The 21,631-nt window shown below is 42.1% G+C and overlaps 1 non-coding gene across 1 annotated transcript; it reads right to left on the bottom strand.

The window, feature by feature from the left end:
* Nucleotides 1-7,757: 7,757 nt before the first annotated feature.
* On the bottom strand, nt 7,758-7,829 carry TRNAA-GGC (transfer RNA alanine (anticodon GGC)). Its single transcript has one exon. It is a non-coding gene; the product is annotated as a tRNA-Ala (tRNA).
* Nucleotides 7,830-21,631: the final 13,802 nt, after the last annotated feature.

The following is a 21,631-nucleotide window of genomic DNA, read 5'->3' as shown; positions in this document are numbered from 1 at the left end:
CCCCCTTCTCCTCCTCCCGCCTCTCCCTCTCCACCTCGCTGCCTTCTCCTTCTTTCTCCTTCCCCTTCCCCTTCCTCCCCTTCCCCTTCCTCCCCTTCCCCTTCCTCCCCTTCCCCTTCCTCTCCTTCTCCTTCTATTATCATAAATGCAAGCTCCCTAAAGCCAGGGATTTTTCCCTCAAGGATTTATCCCAAGCACTTAGAAGAGTAGATGGTATATGGCGGATACTCAGTAAATATTTGTGGAATGAATAAATGTTGGGGGGTGAGTTTCTCAGAAACCATCACGTGACATTGATTCAAAGGCAATGAAGCCCTTACTGCCTTTCTGATCCTATAAAGGTGTGGTTTGTCCCAGAAAGAAGTGAGACAGGAATACAAGGAAATAAATCTGCAGAGGAGTCCTCATTAAGAAATTACATCAAACACAACTTTATACAATTAGTTACTCTATTACACGGATTAACTGATCCGTCTTCTTATAAAGGAGGTCTTGTACTGTGCAGTGGGCAATATGCAATCTATAGTTCCTCAGATTTGGCATTAGGGCTCATTTCTACAGAGTTATCATTGTTCTCATAGGAAGAATCCTTTAGTGACTGTAATATTATTTCAATGATAAAATCAGACAGCACCTAACTTTGACTTCTTACAATGGGCTCAGAAGTGAAACTCTTCTGCTGGATCTAATCTTAACTCTTCCGTGGAGTTTTGACTTTCAATAACAATATTTAAAATTCTACTAGTTGATTTCTCTTTTCAAACCTATCCTTTTTTATTTCTAGAGTCTTTTGCTCTTTTCCTATGATTTCGATTCCTCTTGCTGTTGGTAGGTTCTGTTGTCTGATGTGAAATATTTAATGCTCATCTCCTGAGCTTCCATCGAAGTCTAGTGCTTTATTATTTTTTTGATTTCAAGTTCATTTCCAGTGTTTTTTCTTTTTTTTTTTTTCCTCAGTTGAATCCGTTGGGATTTTCTGTTTAACTCTACCAGTGCCTCAGCTGCGTTATTGCCCCTGTATGATATTTTTTGTTTTTTCCCACTATCTTCTCAGCTTGGAGGTTCCTCTAACTAGGGAATCAAATGGCAAACCCGCAGGAGGCAAAGGAAGGTGTTTTTCCCCACCCAGAGTCCAGCGAGTCATCTACTTCTTGTCTTTTCTTTGGGCTGGCTGGCACATTTTTTTCCAGCCGTTGCATTAAGAGCTGTGACTTTATACGTGGATCTCAGTCTCCTGAGACTTTACTCCTGCAAAACTTGTCCTTTGCTTCCTGGTTTGTGTTACCCCACACTCTGGCTCCTGTGTGGGGCAGCCCACACGCCTACATGGCTTCTAGCTTATGCATCATCCTTTTTAGTTATATTTCCTTTTTAGTTATATTTCCTCATATTTCTAGTGGAAGGGTTTTCACATTCGTTTTGTCATCAGTCTTACAAGAAACTAGAATCCCTTTAGTTTACTTCCCACCACCACCTCTCTCTCTGAACGCAGTAGAACCAGGTAAGGTGAGGTGTGGGTCTTAACGGAATCTTTTTTCTTATTGTTGATGCTGTTGTAGTGTCTGAAGCCTTGACCTTCTTGTCTTGTGGTCACATACTCTTTCCTACAGCAGTGATCCTCAGCTGGGGCTTCTTTTGCCCACCTCCTGCAGGGGACAATTGGCAATGTCTGCAGACCTTTTTCGTACCATGACTGGAGGCTACTCTTGACATCTAGTGAGTAGAGTCCAGGGATGCTGCTAAACATCGTGTGATGCCCAGGGCTGCCCTCACAACAAAGAGGGATCTGGCCCCAAATGCTAACAGTGTTGTGGTGGAGAACCCCTGTCCTACAAGGATGGCACTTTCTTAATTAAATATCAGTGATCACTGCATGGTTATTCTCTGCTCCATCCCTCCATGCCCATTCTACAACCTTCTCTACTCTGTGACCAGGAAGCTTCCTCCTCGATTCTGCACTGTCTGTCTCCCTTGTCCGCTGGCTTCCCACTGGCTTTGGCGTTTGGGAAGCAGTAGCTGACAGTTGGAGCAGAGAGAGGGATCTGGGTAGATCTTTGCCACTCCTGCCCTACTCTGGACTACCTTTCTCTGTCAGCGGCTGTATCCCTGAATGACTCCTCTTACTTGCAGGCAGCCGTCTCCATGGCTGTCACTCTTACTGGGATCTTGTTGGGCCATTTCCACACCTTTGACCTTGGGTGGTGATGGCAATGGCAATGCCCACCCCTGCTGGGCTCTGGGAGCCTCAGCATCCTCTGTGTGTCTGCTTACCCTGCCCACAGCTCTTCATTCATTACTCTTAAACCATCTGAGTTGGATACCGTGTCCTGCCAGGATTCTGGCTGGTACAGCCGCTGTGATTTCCTTAACTGTAGGGCATGATGACCTCATTCAATGCACCAGATTGTCTTTCATCTCTGTCCTGCATCCCTGCTCCGTTAGGTCCGTGTGGGCTCATCACCTATACGGTGACCGTTGTCTCCTTACAATGTAGTGACATAGTGGCATCTCTCAGCCAAGAGGCCTTGACCAGGGTTCTATTTATATGACAAGCTAGGGAGATGGAGCTGAAAGCAAACATGATTTGACTCTTCGGGGTTTGCGGCCAGATGCTGAGCTAGGGATGCCTTCCTTTACTTGATTCTAAATCATATATAATTAGATATGTACACCCTCCATGCAGGTGTTTCCCATGTTTACGTTCTCCCCTTTCTTCTCGTTCCTTTCTGGGAATCCTTCTTCTTTCTAAAGGCTTGGACTTTATAAACTGCCCCTCCGTGAGGGTGACTGAGCTTTCAAAATCTACCTCTCTTGGAACACTGACATTCAGCTAGAGAAGAGCCGTGCTTTTATCCCAAATTTCTCTTGGAGGATAGTTTTCTATTTCTTTGACTCAGAGCTTGGTGGGACCTCATGAGTGTAGCCCTGAGTTACAAATTCAGAAGAATTGGAAACCTGAAGCAATTTCCTATTCAGAAAGGTCCATGCTGATTTTTTTTAACATCTTTATTGGAGCATAATTGCTTTACAATGGTGTGTTAGTTTCTGCTTTATAACAAAGTGAATCAGCTATACATATACATATATCCTCATATTCCCTCCCTCTTGCGTCTCCCTCCCACCCTCCCTATCCCACCCCTCTAGGTGGTCACAAAGCACTGAGCTGATCTCCCTGTGCTATGCGGCTGCTTCCCACTAGCTATCTATTTTACATTTGGTAGTGTATATATGTCCATGCCACTCTCTTACTTTGTCCCAGCTTCCCCTCTCCCTCCCCATGTCCTCAAGTCCATTCTCTACACCTGCATCTTTATTCCTGTCCTTCCCCTAGGTTTTTCAGAACCATATATATATATTTTAGATTCCGTATATATGTGTTAGCATACGGTATTTGTCTTTCTCTTTCTGACTTACTTCACTCTGTATGACAGACTCTAGGTCCATCCACCTCACTACTCTTTCTCTGTGAAAATACGTTCATTTGTGTCAGTTGTTAGATAATTCCTATAAGTGATATCATAGTATATGTCATTTGCTTTCTGACTTACCTCATGTTCTGTGATTATCTCTAGGCTCATCTCAAATAATTGAATTTCATTTCCTTTCATGGCTGAGTAATATTCCACTGTATATACGTGCCACATCTTCTTTACCCATTCATCTGTCGATGGACACTTAGGTTGCTTCCACGTCCTGGCTATTGTAAATAGAGCTGCAATGAACATTGTGGTACATCTCTCTTTTTGAATTACGGTTTTCTCAGGGTATATGCCCAGTAGTTGGATTGCTGGGTCATATGGTAGTTCTATTTTTAGTTTTTTAAGGAACCTCCATACTGTTCTCCATAGTGGCTGTATCAATTCACGTTCCCACCAACAGTGCAAGAGTGTTCCCTTTTCTCCACACCCTCTCCAGCATTTATTGCTTCTAGATTTTTTGATGATGGCCATTCTGACTGGTGTGAGACTAGTTGGGAAGATAAACTAGAATGAAATGAATGAATGAAATTAGAACACTCCCTAACACCATACACAAAAATAAACTCAACTAGTCTCATGGCATTGTGGTCAGAAAAAATACTTGATACAATTTCAATTTTCTTAAATTTACCAAGGCTTGATCTGTGACCCAGGATATGATCTATCCTGGAGAATGTTCCATGAGCACTTGAAAAGAAATTGTATTCTGTTGTTTTTGGATGGAATGTCTTATAAATATCAATTAAGTCCATCTTGTTTAATGTGTCATTTAAAGCTTGTGTTTCCTTATTTATTTTCATTTTGGGTGATCTGTCCATTGGTGAAAGAGGGGTGTTAAAGTCCCCTACTATGACTGTGTTACTGTCGATTTCCCCTTTTATGGCTCTTAGTGTTTGGCTTATGTATGGAGGTGCTCCTATGTTGGGTGCATAAATATTTACAATTGTTATATCTTCTTCTTGGATTGATCCCTTGATCATTATGTAGTGCTCTTTTTGTCTCTTGTAATAGTCTTCATTTTAAGGTCTCTTTGTCTGATATGAGAATTGCTACTCCAGCTTTCTTTTGATTTCCATTTGCGTGGAATATCTTCTTCCATCCCCTCACTTTCAGTCTGTATGTGTCCCTAGGTCTGAAGTGGGTCTCTTGTAGACAGCATATGTACGGGTCTTGTTTTTGTATCCATTCATCCAGTCTATGTCTTTTGGTGGGAGCATTGAACCTATTTACATTTAAGGTAGTTATTGATATGTATGTTCCTATTACCATTTTCTCAATTGTTTTGGGTTTGTTATTGTAGGTCTTTTCCTCCTCTTGTTTTCTCTGCCTAGAGAAGTTCCTTTAGCATTTGTTGTAAAGCTGGTGTGGTGGCGCTGAATTCACTTAGCTTTTGCTTGTCTGTAAAGGTTTTAATTTCTCCATCGAATCTGAATGAGATCCTTGCTGGGTAGTGTAATTTTGGTTCTAGGTTTTTCCCTTTCATCACTTTAAATATGTCCTGCCAGTCCCTTCTGGCTTGCAGAGTTTCTGCTGAAAGATCAGCTGTTAACCTTATGGGGATTCTCTTGTATGTTATTTGTTTTTCCCTTGTTGCTTTTAATATTTTTTTCTTTGTATTTAATTTTTGATAGTTTGGTTAATATGTGTCTTGGTGTGTTTCTCCTTGGATTTATCCTGTATGGGACTCTCTGTGCTTTCTGGACTTGATTAACTATTTCCTTTCCCATATTAGGGAAGTTTTCAACTATAATCTCTTCAAATATTTTCTTCGTCCCTTTCTTTTTCTCTTCTTCTTCTGGGACCCCTATAATTCGAATGTTGGTGCATTTAATGTTGTCCCAAAGGTCTCTGAGACTGTCCTTAATTCTTTTCATTCTTTTTTCTTTATTCTGCTCTGCAGTAGTTATTTCCACTATTTTATCTTCCAGGTCACTTATCCGTTCTTCTGCCTCAGTTATGGTGCTATTGATTCCTTCTAGAGAATGTTTAATTTCATTTCTTGTGTTGTTCATCATTGTCTGTTTGCTCTTTAGTTCTTCTAGGTCCTTGTTAAACTTTTCTTGTATTTTCTCCATTCTATTTCAAAGATTTTGGATCATCTCTACTATCATTATTTTGAATTCTTTTTCAGGTAGACTGCCTATTTCCTCTTCATTTGTTAGGTCTGGTGGGTTTTTACCTTGCTCCTTCATCTGCTGTGTGTTTCTCTGTCTTCTCATTTTGCTTAACTTACTGTGTTTGGGGCCTCCTTTTCCCAGGCTGGAGGTTTGTAGTTCCTGTTGTTTTTGGTGTCTGCCTCCAGTGGCTAAGGTTGGTTCAGTGGGTTGTGTAGGCTTCCTGGTGGAGGGGACTTGTGCCTGTGTTCTGGTGGGTGAGGCTGGATCTTGTCTTTCTGGTGGGCAGGACCACGTCTGGTTATGTGTTTTGGGGTGTCTGTGACCTTATTTTGATTTTAGGTGGCCTCTCTGCTAATGAGTGAGGTTGTGTTCCTGTCTTTCTAGTTGTTTGGCATAGGGTGTCCCACACTGTAGCTTGCTGGTCGTTGAGCAGAGCTGGGTCTTAACGTTGAGATGGAGATCCCTGGGAGAGCTTTCACCATTTGATATTACGTGTGGCAGGAGCTCTCTGGTTGACCAGTGTCCTGAACTCGGCTCTCCCACCTCAGAGACATGGGCCTGACACCTGGCCGGAGCACCAAGACTGTGTCAGCCACGTGGCTCAGAAGAAAAGGGAGAAAAGGGGAAAGAAAGAAAGAAAGAAGGAAAGAAAAGAAAAGAAAGTTATTAAAAAATTATTAAAAATAGAAAATTAAAAAGTAATAAAGAAAGAGAAAGAAAGAAAGAAAGAGAACAACAAAAACAAATCCACCAATGATAACTAGTACTAAAAAGTAGGCTGAAAAAAAAAGAAACGGACAGACAGAACCATAGGACAAATGGTAAAAACAAAGTTATACAGACAAAATCACACAAAGAAGCATACACATACACACTTACAAAGAGAAAAAGGAAAAAAAATCTATATATATATAAGGAAGAGAGCAACCAAATCAAATCTACCAATGATAATAAACTCTAAATACTAAGCTAAGATAAACAAATTAGATGCAGAAAGCAAACCCCAAGTCTACAGTTGCCCCCAAAGTCCACTGCCTCAATTTTGGGATGATTCATTGTCTATTCAGGTATTTCACAAATGCAGGATACATCAGGTTGATTGTGGGGATTTAATCCGCTGCTCCTGAGGCTGCTGGGAGAAATTTCCCTTTCTCTTCTTTGTTCGCACAGCTCCCGGGGTTCATCTTTGTATTTGGCCCCGCCTCTGTGTGTAGGTCACCGGAGGGCGTCTGTTCTTCGCTCAGACAGGACGGGATTAAAGGAGCAGCTGACTCGGGGGCTCTGGCTCACTCAGGCCGGGGGAGGGAGGGGCACGGAGTGCAGGGCAAGCCTGAGGTGGCAGAGGCCGGCGTGACGTAGTACCAGCCTGGGGCATGATGTGTGTTCTTCCGGGGAAGTTGTCCCTGGATCATGGGACCCTGGCAGTGGCGGGCTGTACAGGCTCCCGTGAGGGGAGGTGTGGAGAGTGACCTGTGCTTGTACACAGGCTCCTTGGTGGCAGCAGCAGCAGCCTTAGCGTTTCATGCCCGTCTCTGGTGTCTGCACTGATTGCCATGGCTCACGCCCATCTCTGGAGCTTGTTTAGGCGGTGCTCTGAATCCCCTCTCCTCACGCACCATTTCGGGAAGTCTGAGGTCTTCTGCCAGCGTTCAGTAGGTGTTCTGTAGGAGTTGTTCCACATGTAGATGTATTTCTGATGTATTTGTGGGGAGGAAGGTGATCTCCACGTCTTACTCCTCCGTCATCTTGAAGGTCTCCTCCATGCTGATTTTTAAAGAGCTCTGGGCAAGGAGCCCAGTGCATTTGCAGGAGAGGCTGAGGTCCTCTCTGGGTGTGACCTGGAGACGTTGCAGAGCATCTCCTCCACTTCCTCTGCAACAGGCACCCTGCCCGTCCTGATATTTACAAAGAGGAGCCACGGAACAATGACATAAGAACCAGGAGGACAGGGGCACTTTCCAGGCACCCTTCCATTATAGGCAGGTGCTGAGCAAGTACAGTGGACCCCCAGAGAAGCTTAGGACCTGAGCATCTGGGTGGAGAGGGAATGAGCATCTCTGCTCACTTTCATGTGTTTTAGGCCCCCGTAGTGACTGCTTTAGCCACAATGTTTGAACAATATTCCATCATTATTCCACTAGAGAAAAATAGAGCCAATACCTGGAGGTGCTGGGGATTGAACCCAGGGCCTCATACATGCCAAGCATGTACTCTATCACTGAGCTACACCCCCTCCTAACTAGCCACCATGAACTAAAGGCTTGTGGACGTGCATTGTCCTGTCCTACCCCATGGAGACTAATCAAGTTTTGCTCATTTGGAGGTTTCTGGGCCACCTTATGTCTCTTCTCCACAGCTGTCTATGGAGGGTGTGGGCTGATTCTCCTGGGGGTCAGGGTTAGGCTGTGGTTGACAACAGTTTTGTGTCCAAGGGATCCCAGTTCCTACAGGAGAACTGTGATGCCTGGGCAGGCAGTGTGTAGGGCAGACTGCACCTGGTAGGTGCCTTAAGAGACATGGAGTTGGGCTGAGGGCAGCTACAAGAGGACGGCGGGACTCCTGGGTCCTCCCCACGCCGCAGGGGAACCACTGCTCTGTGCAGGGCACAGATGTGCCAACCCCTTGGTGCTGGGGGGACTGGACAGCTCCCCCACCTCCAGCAGAAGACAGAACCCCTGGACTATGGGTGGAGGCTGGGGTGAGTGTAGCCTGGGAAAAAGCTGCACTTCTGAAAGCTTACAGGGATTTCTTTTTTTAATTTGTTGGTGATATTTCAAACACTTTACTTCCAAGTAAGCAAACTTCTTTGCATAGAAGAAACAAAATAATAGAAGCCAACAGATGAACAGAGAGATGAGGTGGTAGGTTATGCTTAGAGAATATTTGCTTTCTAATGTTAGCTCAGATTAATCCATGAACTATTTTATGTATTGTCACCAAAGAGAAGGAATAATGCAAGAAGCTTACAATGACCTGCAACCAGCAGTATTTCTGCATCTCCATTTCATTGAGGCCTCTTGGTTATCAACTAATGAGACGTTTTCTCTCATGAAACTCGGCATATTCCTATTAATTGCTTCCTATGTCCAGGTACTAAGAGGTAGGTTTCTTTTTTTTTTAATTTTTATTGGGGTGTAATTGATTTACAATGTTGTGTTAGTTTCAAGTGTACAGCAAAGTGAATCTTTATACAAATACATACTTGGAAGGCTCTTTAAGGCACTGGCTCCCTGGACATAAGTCTGCACCTGTGGGTAGTGATCTACCTGAAAGTGAAGGGCCAGCGATTTGGGAGACAGTGTCCTTCTGGTCCTCACTAGCCACTAGCCCCTGAGGCTGAGGGCTGGCACACCCTGTAAGGCGCTCACCTTTCCTTGAAGCTTCATCTGTTTCCCTTACTTTCTTGGAATCTCAGGTTTCAATGACCTCAGTCTTAAATTGCCTCTGGGGTGTGTTGTATTATTTCATTGAAATTTAATGATTTTCATTATATGGTCCTGCTTATTTCACTTAACTTCTATTTGTTTTTAATTAAGAAATTTTAGAGGGAGGGAGACGCAAGAGGAAAGAGATATGGGAACATATGTATATGTATAACTGATTCACTTTGTTATAAAGCAGAAACTAAGACACCATTGTAAAGCAATTATACTCCAATAAAGATGTTAAAAAAAAGTTTTAGAATTTCTGTTCTTTTCTGTAAAATGGTTCTACTTTTAATTTTTAATAATTTCTTTTGTTTTATAATTTTTAACATCAATTTTTGTTTTAAAAATTAATTTCTAAAAAGTTTAAAAATAATTTTTAACTTTTAAAATTGCCTTTTAGTAATCATTTCATGATCTACATAAATCAAATCATTATGCTGTACACCTTAAACTTACACAGTGTTGCCTGCCCATTATATCTCAAGAAACCTAGAAGACAAAAATTGCCTTTTAGTTTGTTACATTAACCTTTAGAAGATTTCCTTTTGATTCTTATCACATGGTAGAATTACTATTTTTACATTGGCCAGTAAAATATTTACATTGCATTTTACTCCCTTGCCCTTTAATACTTAATGACAAAACTTTTCATCTTCTTTTATACATTTACTTTTTAAATCAGTTTTTATTTTTGTTCTCTTTAGTGTCCTTTTACATCTTTTCAAAGTATTAGATGTTGTAGATAGCCCTCAAAAATGTCATGTTTTTGAGCAGACCGGCTTCACCCTTTGTAAAAATTCCTGGTCTACAAGTTTGCAGGCACGTGTGTTGCTACAAAAGAGCAGGGACATGTGTTGAAGAGTGAGAGAAAAGCCACGCCATAAACAGCAGGCTGTGCTGACTTTTGCTGCATGACAATGAACTTACCACAGACCTAACAACTTAAAACAGCACTCAGTTATCAGCTGCTAGTTCTGTAGATCAGAGGTCTGGGAGAGGCATGGCTGGGTCCTCGGCTCAGGGTCTTGTAAGGCTGGAATCAAGATGCCCCTGGGGCTGTGTTCCTCTCTGGACGTCCTGGAGAAGAATCCACCTCTAGGATCACTCAGGTTGTTGGCTGAATTTAGTTCCTTGTGGTTGTAGGACTGAGGTTCCCATTTCCTTGATGTTCGATTTCTGCTCCTGGAAGCTGCCTCCATCCCTCCTCAGATGTCTCCTCTCTATCTTCAAAGCCAGCCACAAATCTCTCTCATGAAAGAAACCCCATACCTCATTATCGGTCACTCCCCATTTCGCCTCAGTTCCAACAAATCAACACTCTGTTTCTACAGATTTGCCTATTCTGGACTTTTCATACAAATGGAATTATTCAAGATGTGGCCTTTTGTGATTGGTTTCTTTCAGTTAGCATAACAAGGTTCACTCACACTGTAGCATGTGTCAGTACTTCGTTCCTTTCTGTGACTGAATAATATTCCATTGTATGGATATACCACATTTTGTTAATCCATTCATTAGTTGATGGACATTTGCGTTGTTTCTACTTTGTGGCTATTATAAGTAATGCTGCTATGAACATCAGTGTACAAGGTTTTGTGTGGACATATGTTTGCATTTCTCTTAGGTATACACTTAGGAATGGAATTGCTGAATCAAATGATAACTCTATGTTGAACTTTATGAGAAATTGCCAACTATTTTCACGGCAGCTGCACCATTTTATATTCTTTTCAACAATGTACGAGGGTTTCAATTTCTCCACGTCTTTACCAACAGTTGTTATTATCTGTTTTTTGATTATAGCCTTTAGTGGATGTGAAGTGGTATCTCATTTTTGATATGCTTTTTCTTAATGATTAGTGGTATTTTTCATGTGCTTATTGGTCATTTGTATATCTTCTGCAGAGAATTGTCTATTCAAATTCTTTGTCCACTTAAAAAATTGAGTTTTCTTTTTATTGAGCTGTAAGAGTTCTTTATATGTTTTGGATACTAGACCTTTATCAGGTATTTGATTTGCAGATATTTTCTCCTAGTCTGTGGGCTGTCTTTTCTCTTTCTTGAGAGTGTCCTTTGAAGCATGCAAATTTTAGATTTTGATGAAGTCCAATTTATCTGTTTTTATTTTCCTTTGGTTTCTTTTGCTTTTCGTGTTCTAAGAAGACTCAGCCTAACTGAAAGTCACACAGATTTACTCTAATACTTTCTTCTATGAGTTTTATAGTTTTAGCTCTTACCTTTAAGTCTGTGATTCATTTTGAGTTCATTTTTGTATGTGTTATGAGATAGGAGTCTGAATTCATTCCTTGCATGTAGATATCCAGTGGTCCTAGCACCATTTGTAGAAAAGATCACTCTTTACCTGTTGCGTTGTTTTGGCACCCTTGTCAAAAATCAATGGACCATAGATGTATGAAACTTTTCTGGATTCTCATTTCTAATCCATTGATCTTTATGTCTATCTTTATGCCAATACTAGCTTGATTACTATCACTTTGCAGTAAGTTTTGAAAGTGGGATGTGTGAGTCCTCCAACTTTGTCCTTATTTTTAAAAACTGTTTTGGCTCTTCTGGATCCTTACATTTCCTTATGAATTTTAGGATCTGTTTGCTTATTTCTGTGAGAAATAAAATTGGGATTTTGATAAGGATTGCACTGAATCTGTAGGTCATTTGGGGGCGTATTGCCATCTAAACAGCATTAAGTCTTTCAATCCATGAAGACAAGATGTCTTTCTATTTAATTTCTTGCAGTGATGTTTTCTTGTTTTCAGTACTCAAGTCTTGCTCTTCTTTTCGTGAGCATTTTATTATTTTTTTGATGCTATTATAAAGGAGATTGCTTCCATAACATCATTTTGGAATTGTTAGTGTAGAGAAAAATAATTGATTTTTTAAATAATCAATCTTGTATCCTGAAACTTTGTGAGCTCATTTATTAGTTCTCAAAGTTCCTTAGGCTTTTCTGTATATAAGATCATGTCATCTACCAAAAAAAGATAATTTTACTTCTTCTTTTTCAATCAGTATAAATTTTATTTCTTTTTCTTGCCTAGTTGCCCTGGCTAGAACCTCCAGTACAATGCTGAATAGAAGTTGTGAGAGGGTCATCCTTGTCTTGTTCCTGATGTTAGGGAGGAATTTTTCTTTCCTTCATTATTTAGCGTGATGTTAGTAATATATTTTAGAAAATGCTCTTATGTTATTTTTTATGAGACTTTGAAATATTTACAGATGAAGTGAGGTGATACTTTGGATTTACTTTAAAATAATCCAGCAAAAAAAGAATGGAGGGTATATATGCTTTTAAAGGGGAATAGACATATGTTGATAATTATTGAAGCTAGGTGATGAGAACAAAAGGGTTCATTATATTGTCAGCTCTAATCTTGTGTGTGCTTGAAAATTTACATAATAAAACTTTTTAAAAAGTCCTCATTTTTACTCAGTCCTCAGATCCCTGTAAATCATTGGTTGAGGGCTCTAGGATGGGATAGAGCCTCAGTTGGGTTTAATTACAAGCAACATGATGTAACACGTGTCCAGCTCTAGGTCAGATGCAGGAAGAACATCTTTGGCTAGAATATGCTGTCACTGTATATCAGCACAGGTCTGGCTTCTTTTGGAGACCAGGGTGCATGTATGATTGGGCCCTGGATGAGTGAAGCGTCAGTGAAAGGGACCGTCTTAGTCATTTTCCCTGGATGCAGGCCCTGGGTGGGGCAAAGTTTCCAGCCCCAGTAGTTACTTGGGTGGTAATCCTAGGAAACCTAGTGGAAAATGGAGAAGAGAGATGGGGAAGGGAGGAAACCCAACAAAGAATGCCTTATGAAACCAATTACCACCTGTGACGCTGGACCTTAAACTGCTAAGGAACTTTAGGTGAAAACACAGAACAGGCATCAGAGTCCTCCCAAACTAGGCGCTGGGGAATTTTCACACTGGCTCTGCCTTCTGTTGAGAGTTGCTCCCTGGGATCTTTAATTCTCCAGCATAAAGCCCTCTGACAAGGAGATGCAGCTGCTGGGGTTGAAAGTGGGGTGGGCAGACCTTCACGACAATGATGAGGCCCAAGGGCATGGTGGGCAGGGTGGTGGAGGGGGTGGGGGGGCAGTGATGGCACCTGCCACAGTGAAATTTCTACCTGACGGTATATTTACCTTCAATGTGTTCTCACCATCGTTCTGTCCTGCAATTAACCTTGGATGTCACTTAAGCATTCACCCAGAAATCCACCTCTTTCCCAGGAAATGGACTACAGAGTCATCTTATTAGCCACATAATTCAACCTCACCTTTTCATTCAAGGTCATCCCATAGATTCCCAGAGAAGTGATATTGAAAATGAAAGGAAACTGAGATGCAGTTCTCTGCATCTCTGAGCTGAGCTGTCTCAGACATTTATTACGCAATTTGAGTCAGCGAAAGGCAACAGTAGTGACTCACGTTTTCAAGGCTAAGTGGAAGAATATCTCTGATACAACCTCTGGCTTCAGCCATACTACCTGCTGGGAAATTGGATCTCCCACACCTCCGTCTTCTTGGGCTCTCCAGCAGCCTCAGAAAGCAATTAGGAACCATGTGTCTGGTTCTCCTGGCAGCCAAGAGATGACCCAGCCCCATGGTATGTGGATAAATATTTAACAACTAGCTCTATGGGAAAAAACTCCAAAGCCTGAGTGTTTAAACATTTGCCCATTTCCGTGGTGTAAATGTTCCCACCGTGGCTGATTTCAAGCTACCAAGGGTTTAACAACTGGCTTGCAAAATTCCTGAAGATTTACTAATTGGCTTTTGTGAGCTGTTACCAACTGGCTCCAGCACACCACAGCCACAGAGGAATACTCCTCTCCCGGACCCCTGTGCTTCAAGCCAGCCTTGGCGAATCTTGCCAGCAGCTTCAACAGCATGAATGGTACCAGCCCTGATGGGACCAATAGGAAAGAAGTGGCTGACCCACACCCCTCTGCTAAGGGAACCAGACTGAAACCGAGCAGGACCCTACGGGGCCTTCCCAGGACAGACACCACCCCTCCCTGCCCCCCGACAATGTCCTCAGCCTGCCTCTTGTCTGTAGGAAAACTTCAGCCAAAGGATAAATTTAATCAGAGAAATGAAAAATGAAACAGCAAAGTAAAATAGTCAAACAAGACAAAATAGTAATAGCTCAGCCATTAAACAAATCCAAGGGCATTGATTTCCTCCTCAAGGGCTATAGATAATATTCTGAGCCATATCTTTTGAGCTGTTTAGCAGATACTGAAACCTCCACCAGGTAGAAGTTAACTACATGATGACCAGACTGTAGCCATGACCTAAGCTGCTCCATCTCACACAATTCTGAAAACTGGCCTCAAACCAGCTCTGGAACTGAAGATTAACTGTGCTTAAAACAATCAAGATGACTCTGACCAGACACCACATGACCAATTTCAAGATGATTGAGCTAACCAGGCTGTTCTGCACATAGCCCCCTCCCTATATACACCTGAAACTCCCCTTTAAAAGCTCTTGCCCCCTGATTGGCAGTGGGGAATTGGCTTTTGGACCTGTGTCTGCCTTCTCCCCAGGTTGCTGGCCTCCTGGATAAAGCAATCTTTCCTTTCCTTCTAATACTTTTCTCTCGAATACTGGCTTTCAGGTGGTGAGCAGCTGAACCTGAGTTGGTAGCAAGACCTCACAGCAGTCCTGCACAGACCTTTGGCAGTTCTGAAAACCAAGGGAAGATAGATGTTGATCCTTGGAAAGATGGCCGTTACTGACCAGCAAAGTCAACAATGCAGAAGTCCACAGCTGTAGGGACAGCCTTCACCAGGCTAAAGGGAGAGGTTATCATGGAGATTGTTCTGCATGTGCTCTTGGAGTTTACAGAGTCCCAGCCATCTGTCTTGGTCAGCACACCCTGACAGAAGTGATGGAGCTTTGCTTTGCTAACATAAACTTCACTTGAGTTTTGTAATCATATAGTCACTCTTCACGAATTCCTTCTGCTTTCTTTAATAGAAGCCAAAGTTAATTTTTTATTTTTGCAGTACGCATGCCTCTCACTGTTGTGGCCTCTCCCGTTGCAGAGCACGGGCTCCGGATGCGCAGGTTCAGCGGCCATGGCTCACGGGCCCAGCCACTCCGCGGCACGTGGGATCTTCCAGGACCAGGGCATGAACCCGCGCCCCCTGCATCGGCAGGCGGACTCTCAACCACTGCACCACCAGGGAAGCCCCCAAAGTTAATTTTTGAGTAATAGACAGAGCCCAGTGTTTGGCAGGACATCTAACAGAGTTAAAGAGAAATGCCCATTTGCACGTGAGAGTGGGCTTTTGTACCCAAGAAGACAGGAAGTACAAACTCTGGAAAACTTCAGTTCAACCTAGTTTACTATAGGGTTACAGTTAACTTAGTTGGCGAATTATATTTAAATTAGTTGACTAATTTTCTAAATTGGTGTTTTGCTAGAACTCCGGGAAAATGTGGAGTGAGGGGGAAAACTGGGTTAGGAGATAGTATTTTAAAAATACCTAAATTTAGGATAATTTGAGAAATTATTTTTGGAGCGTCTCCAGAAAAATTTTGTAATTAAAGAGCGTGGCATTTTTTTGAGCCTAAGTTTTTGATGAAATGAACATACAGTACTTGCACTACAGGACAGTATTTATCCATCGTGCTAAATTGACAGGTCAGAGGATTACGTGGTTCTTTTGAAAGCTAAAAGAAGTTTCCATTGGATGTAAAATCTTTTAAAGCTTCATAGTTCTGGGCCGAGGAAAGATGGCCTCGGCTAACAAAGCTGCTGTTTCCTTCTGTTGTTTCCTACTGCAGAGCTGAGAGCTGCCTCTTTTTTAAAATTAATTAATTAATTAATTTTTGGCTGCGTTGGGTCTTTGTTGCTGCGTGCAGGCTTTCTCTAGTTGCAGCAAGCAGGAGCTACTCTTCGTTTCGGTGCGCGGGCTTCTCATTGCGGTGGCTTCTCTTGCTGTGGAGCACAGGCTCTAGGTGTGCAGGCTTCAGTAGTTGCGCCTCATGGGCTCTAGGGCGTAGGCTCAGTAGTTGTGGCACACAGGTTTAGTTGCTCCGTGGCATGCGAGATCTTCCCGGACCAGGGATCAAAACCGTGTCCCCTGCATTGGCAGGCGGATTCTTAACCACGGCGCCACCAGGGAAGTCCCAGAGATTCCTCTTTTATTAGCAAGTTTCCACACTAGGAATGAGCACATAGTTCTGTTCATTTTTTGTCTGCGATATAATATCTCAGTGCTTCAGGCTGGAACAAAGCAATTAAAGAGAAGGAAAGAAATCCTCCTCACTTCTCCTACAAAATCCCTGGTGATGACAGTGATGCTGTTGATATCAAATGACTCATGGATAAAAGATACTGTATGTAAATATCGCCTGGGAGAACTACCTTAAATTGATCTATTTTAAAGTTGATTTTTAATGCATAAAATATCTTTTGAAAACAGTCTCTCCTGCACACGTATCGCGCTTTGTCAATTATCGCTAACAAATGACACCTGCCAGGGATGATTAGACACAATTAAAATCTGCTCTTTGAAAGCTCTCCAATTTGCCCTCAAATATATGTTTATTGGCCTCTCCCTCTCCCTCGCCCTCTCCCTCTCCTCTCTCTCTCTCTCCCTCCCTCCCTCTCTCTATCCCTGTCCTGTCTGGAGCAGGCTGGCAGGTGTGGGCTTGGGGAGAAGGTGTCAAAAGAAGCGTGATGGGATGCAGGGGAGGACAGGGGATGGGAAGTGAGGTTTCTGCTTGTTCTCACCCTGGACTGGCCCCGGCTGCCCCTCTTCCACGAAGTATATATATTCATTTTAAAAAGAGAGGAAGAAAACCACAGCGTTTTTGCTTTTTGTGAAACAAACAAAACTGTCAAACTGGCAGTTTAAGTAAGTATTGAGGTAAAGAAAACTCTGCAGAACATTCAGTTGAAAAATCTGTTTGGACACTACATCCAAACAATATTAATACTGAATTAAAACACAAATTTCCAGTTCTGAATTACTTTACTTTCTACGGTGCAGATGGAAAACACGTTGTGTACGGTTCCCTTCCCCTCTGAAAAGCATGTGAAGAAAACTCTGGATGGAGAAGCAGGCACACAAACATTTTAGGAAACTAAACACGGGATTAGAATCCTCATAGCCTTTTAGCTAAACAGATGGTAACCAGTGACTAGACAAGAAAGTGGGAATTTTGGTTTGACAATTGAACCAAAACAAAACCCCCATTCCTCGTCACAAGGACAGTGCGTCTGGTTTTGGGACACAAAGCGATAGAGTGGGAACCTACACTTTCCATTTCTCTTTTTTTTTTTTTTAACATCTTTATTGGAGTATAATTGCTTTACAATGGTGTGTTAGTTTCTGCTTTATAACAAAGTGATTCAGCTATACATATACATATGTTCCCATATGTCTTCCCTCTTGTGTCTCCCTCCCTCCCACCCTCCCTATCCCACCCCTCTAGGTGGTCACAAAGCACCGAACTGATCTCCCTGTGCTATGCGGCTGCTTCCCACTAGCTATCTACCTTACGTTCGGTAGTGTATATATGTCCATGCCTCTCTCTCGCCCTGTCACAGCTCACCCTTCCCCCTCCCCATATCCTCAAGTCCGTTCTCCAGTAGGTCTGTGTCTTTATTCCTGTCTTACCCCTAGGTTCTTCATGACATTTTTTTTTCTTAAATTCCATATATATGTGTTAGCATACGGTATTTGTCTTTCTCTTTCTGACTTACTTCACTCTGTATGACAGACTCTAGGTCTATCCACCTCATTACAAATAGCTCAATTTCATTTCTTTTTATGGCTGAGTAATATTCCATTGTATATATATCTGTTTTCCCAGTGGTAACAACTGAGTTAAGTCATTCTGCGAAAGCGGCTCATTAATTGAATTCCCTACTAGACTGACTTCAGGATCCGGGAAGCCCAGCTCTGGGATTAGCAGCGGGGGTGCTTACAGTTGCCGTGATTAAAATGATGGAGTCAGACCTGGAAGAATGTTATTGCTCTCCTTAGTGTCACTCAGAGGCAGGAAGGCTCTCCATCCGGTGCCCAGCCCAGGACTGTCTCGATATGTTTCACTTGAACAGGAACAAGGAACATCCAATGTAATAAACATACTGCAACTCACAGGAGACCCCTTGTGCGCAGGGACTCAAAGCCTGCTCTTTGGGAATTAGGACTGCTTGCTTTTTGTAGAGGCAAGGCCGTTGGTGCTAATGAATCCCAGCGGCTATTTCCAAGGAGGGGAATAGTCTGGGGACAGCTTAAAGCACCACCGACCCACTAACTTGCAGGAGAGGCGCTTTTCTCTGTGTCAGGTTGTCCTTTAAGGCGGTAAAGCAGTTCTACTAGTGTGGTAGCTCCTGGCTAAGCACATCCCTGCAGCTCCCTGAGATGTGTACTGGGTATCCGATTTGATATGGCTAACAATGGTGAGGCTGAAGGGAATTGGACTGCCCAGGGATCAAATAAATCTCCTGTTCTCCGATCAGCCATCAGACCTAAGCTCTATCCCAATTTGGGTTTTCACAATGGACGAGCCCTCTTGGTCTGTCAGCTGCTCTGTGAGTCATCTTCTCTCTCGTGAGGTTAGCCAGCGTTCCTGTATCATCCCTACAATGATGTTATCAAGTCACTGGTCACATCCTAAATAAGTATTTTTTATCATGGTCACCAAATGGTGATTTTTCCCAATTTCATGATTCCTTTTACATGTATTAGCTGGCATTTTACTCTAAGGAGGAGATTTTTTTTCTTCCCCCCTTTGTTTGCGTCTGTCAGTATTTTATTACTATTTGTTTTGGTGCTTAGATGGTTGCAGATTTGGCTATGGGAGTGCCTTCAAGATGGTCCCACATCCTTTGATTTGTTTTCATCCTTCTTAAAGCAGTCCTTATCTTCAGACACAGCAAGATGTTCCAGGTTGTTTTACAAGACCTTTTCAAGACCTGGTTTCGAGTCTTTTCCATCTTCAGACCCCAAACCAGCTGTTATTCTAAGAAGCACTGGTTCTTTGTACCGAGACCTGAGTGATAGGTTTGCTCATTACCACTTGGTATCATTGCTTTTGGGCCCTCTTTAGCAGACAGAGCAAAATAAATATATCAGTATTTATCTACTTATCCAGCCATCATCTATCTATCATCTGTCTATCTATCTATCTATCTACCTATCATCTACCCACCTACACACCTATCCATCTATATCTAACTATTATCTATCTATCATCTATCTATCTACCCACCTACACACCCATCCATCTATATCTATCATCTGTCATCTATCTATCTATCTATCTATATCTATCTATCTATCATCAAGTGTTCACACTGATACCTCCAGTATGTCACTTCAGGGTTTACTCTAACTTTCCTTCTTTTCATATTATTAATTTCCTTCTCAGATAATGAGAAATCTGGCTCCCATGACCCATTATACGTGTTTGTATTTCTTCAGTGCTAGAATATACAAAGTAGTTTCAAAAGTGCTAACACGTACCACTGAGAAAGACACATCTTACAGCTAGAGTTCAATGTTTGCTGACTGTTCTTTCTGCCTCTGGCCCAAAGATGTGGAGTATTGAAATGTTATTTAGGTTTGTTCCCCTTCTTAACCCTTCAGTGTGGTTGTGTTATTCACCTGAAATCATAAAATAATTGAGTTCATTTGTAACTTAAGTTCTGTCTGTACTTGACTGTTACTTTTCTTGTTCTCATTCTTATTGATTTTAAGTATATGGAACATTAACGAGGTCCCAAAAGTCAGAACTAACTCATAGGTATACACTCATCCTTTTCACCCTGTTCTTTGGAGGTAACCAACGCCATTCATTTCTGGGTTTTCCTTCTTGTGTCTCTTTTTGCACAAATGAGCAGAAACATGTACATTTTCTGATTCTTCCTTTTTTCCTACACAGAAGGTAACATACTTTAGTCCTCTTTTGCACTTTTTCTTTTCTTTTTTTAACTTAATGTCTCCTGGAAATCCCTCCACATGATTTTGTGGAGATCTTTGTCATTCTTTTGTATAGCTGTGTAGTACGCTACCATGTGGATGTATCACAGTTTACGTCTACTCTCTTAGGTGTGGGTGTCTGGATTGTTTCTAATTACAAACAGTGCTGCAATGAATAACTTTGTCTTCATAGAGCAGGTTGCTCGATTACAAGGTAAACACCTGTATGTCGTTCTGTTAGAGGCTGCCAAATTCTCCTCCATAAGGATTCTATCAATATTAATTTACATTTTCACCAGCCACATAGGAGAGAGCTAGTTTCCTCATTGTTTCACCGACTGAATGTGTTGTTATTCTTTTGAATTTTTGTCAGTCTTGTAGATGAGAAATGAAATCTCAGTGTAGTTTTAATTTACATTTCTCTGATGAGTGAGGTTGAAAACATTTTCATGTTTTTGGCCATTTATATAGCTTTGTGTAAATTGTCTGCCCATTTCTTTTGTCCCTTTTTCTATCAGGTTTTCGGTCACTTTCTTCTCAATTTTTAAGAATTCTTTATATTAGAGATATTACCCTTTGTCCCCGCTGTGTGTCATGAGTATATCCCCAATTGTCATTTTTCTTTTAGTTTTATTTATGATGTTTTTTTCTGTACAAAAGATTAAAAAAATTTTTTTGGCTGCGTTGGGTCTTCATTGCGGTGCGCGAGCTTCTCATTGCGGTGGTTTCTCTTGCTGTGGAGCACAGGCTCTAGGCGCGCGGGCTTCAGTAGCTGTGGCTCGCAGGCTCTAGAGTGCAGGCTCAGTAGTTGTGGTGCATTGGCTTAGTTGCTCCGCCGCATGTGGGATCTTCCCAGACCAGGGATCAAAACCGTGTCCTCTGCATTGGGAGGTGGATTCTTAACTACCGCGCCACCAGGGGAGTCCTGTACAAAAGTTTTCAAAAATATTTATGGAGTTGGGCTTCCCTGGTGGCGCAGTGGTTGAGAGTCCGCCTGCCGGTGCAGGGAACACAGGTTCGTGTCCCAGTCCGGGAGAAACCCGCATGCTGTGGAGCGGCTGGGCCCGTGAGCCATGACCGTTGAGCCTGCGCGTCCGGAACCTGTGCTCTGCGATGGGAGAGGCCACAACAGGGAGAGGCCCACATACCGCAAAAAAAAAAAAAAAAAAAAATTATGGAGTCAAGTTTATCACTCTTTAGTTTTATTGCTTTTCCATTTTGTGTCATAGCCACAAAGCCTTTCCTTCACTAAGGTTAAAGGGAATTAATCTATGTTTACATATAGTATGTACACGGCTTCATGTTTTTACATTTAGATCCACTTGGAGTCTATTCTGGCATATGGTGTAAGGTTTGTATCTGATTTGATCGTTTCCCAATAGTTACTTAGTTGTCCTAGCACCATTTATTAAAAAGTTCATCTTTGCTCAGGCAATATGAAATACTAACGTTACCATATACTAAATTTCCATACATACTTGGGTCTATTTCTGGACTTCGTATTCAATTCCACCTGTCTGTCTCTCTATTCGTGACCTAGTGCTACAGTGTTTTACTTACAGAGGCCTCATAGGATGTTCCCACATCTGGAGAGCAAGACCTCATCGTGGATTTTTGTCCTGTGTTTTCCTAGCTATTCTT

This window comes from Neophocaena asiaeorientalis, unplaced genomic scaffold (assembly GCF_003031525.2).
Source record: "Neophocaena asiaeorientalis asiaeorientalis breed wild unplaced genomic scaffold, Neophocaena_asiaeorientalis_V1.1 scaffold294, whole genome shotgun sequence".
Lineage (NCBI taxonomy): Eukaryota > Metazoa > Chordata > Mammalia > Artiodactyla > Phocoenidae > Neophocaena > Neophocaena asiaeorientalis.
This window is presented reverse-complemented; position numbering and strand designations above follow the sequence as displayed.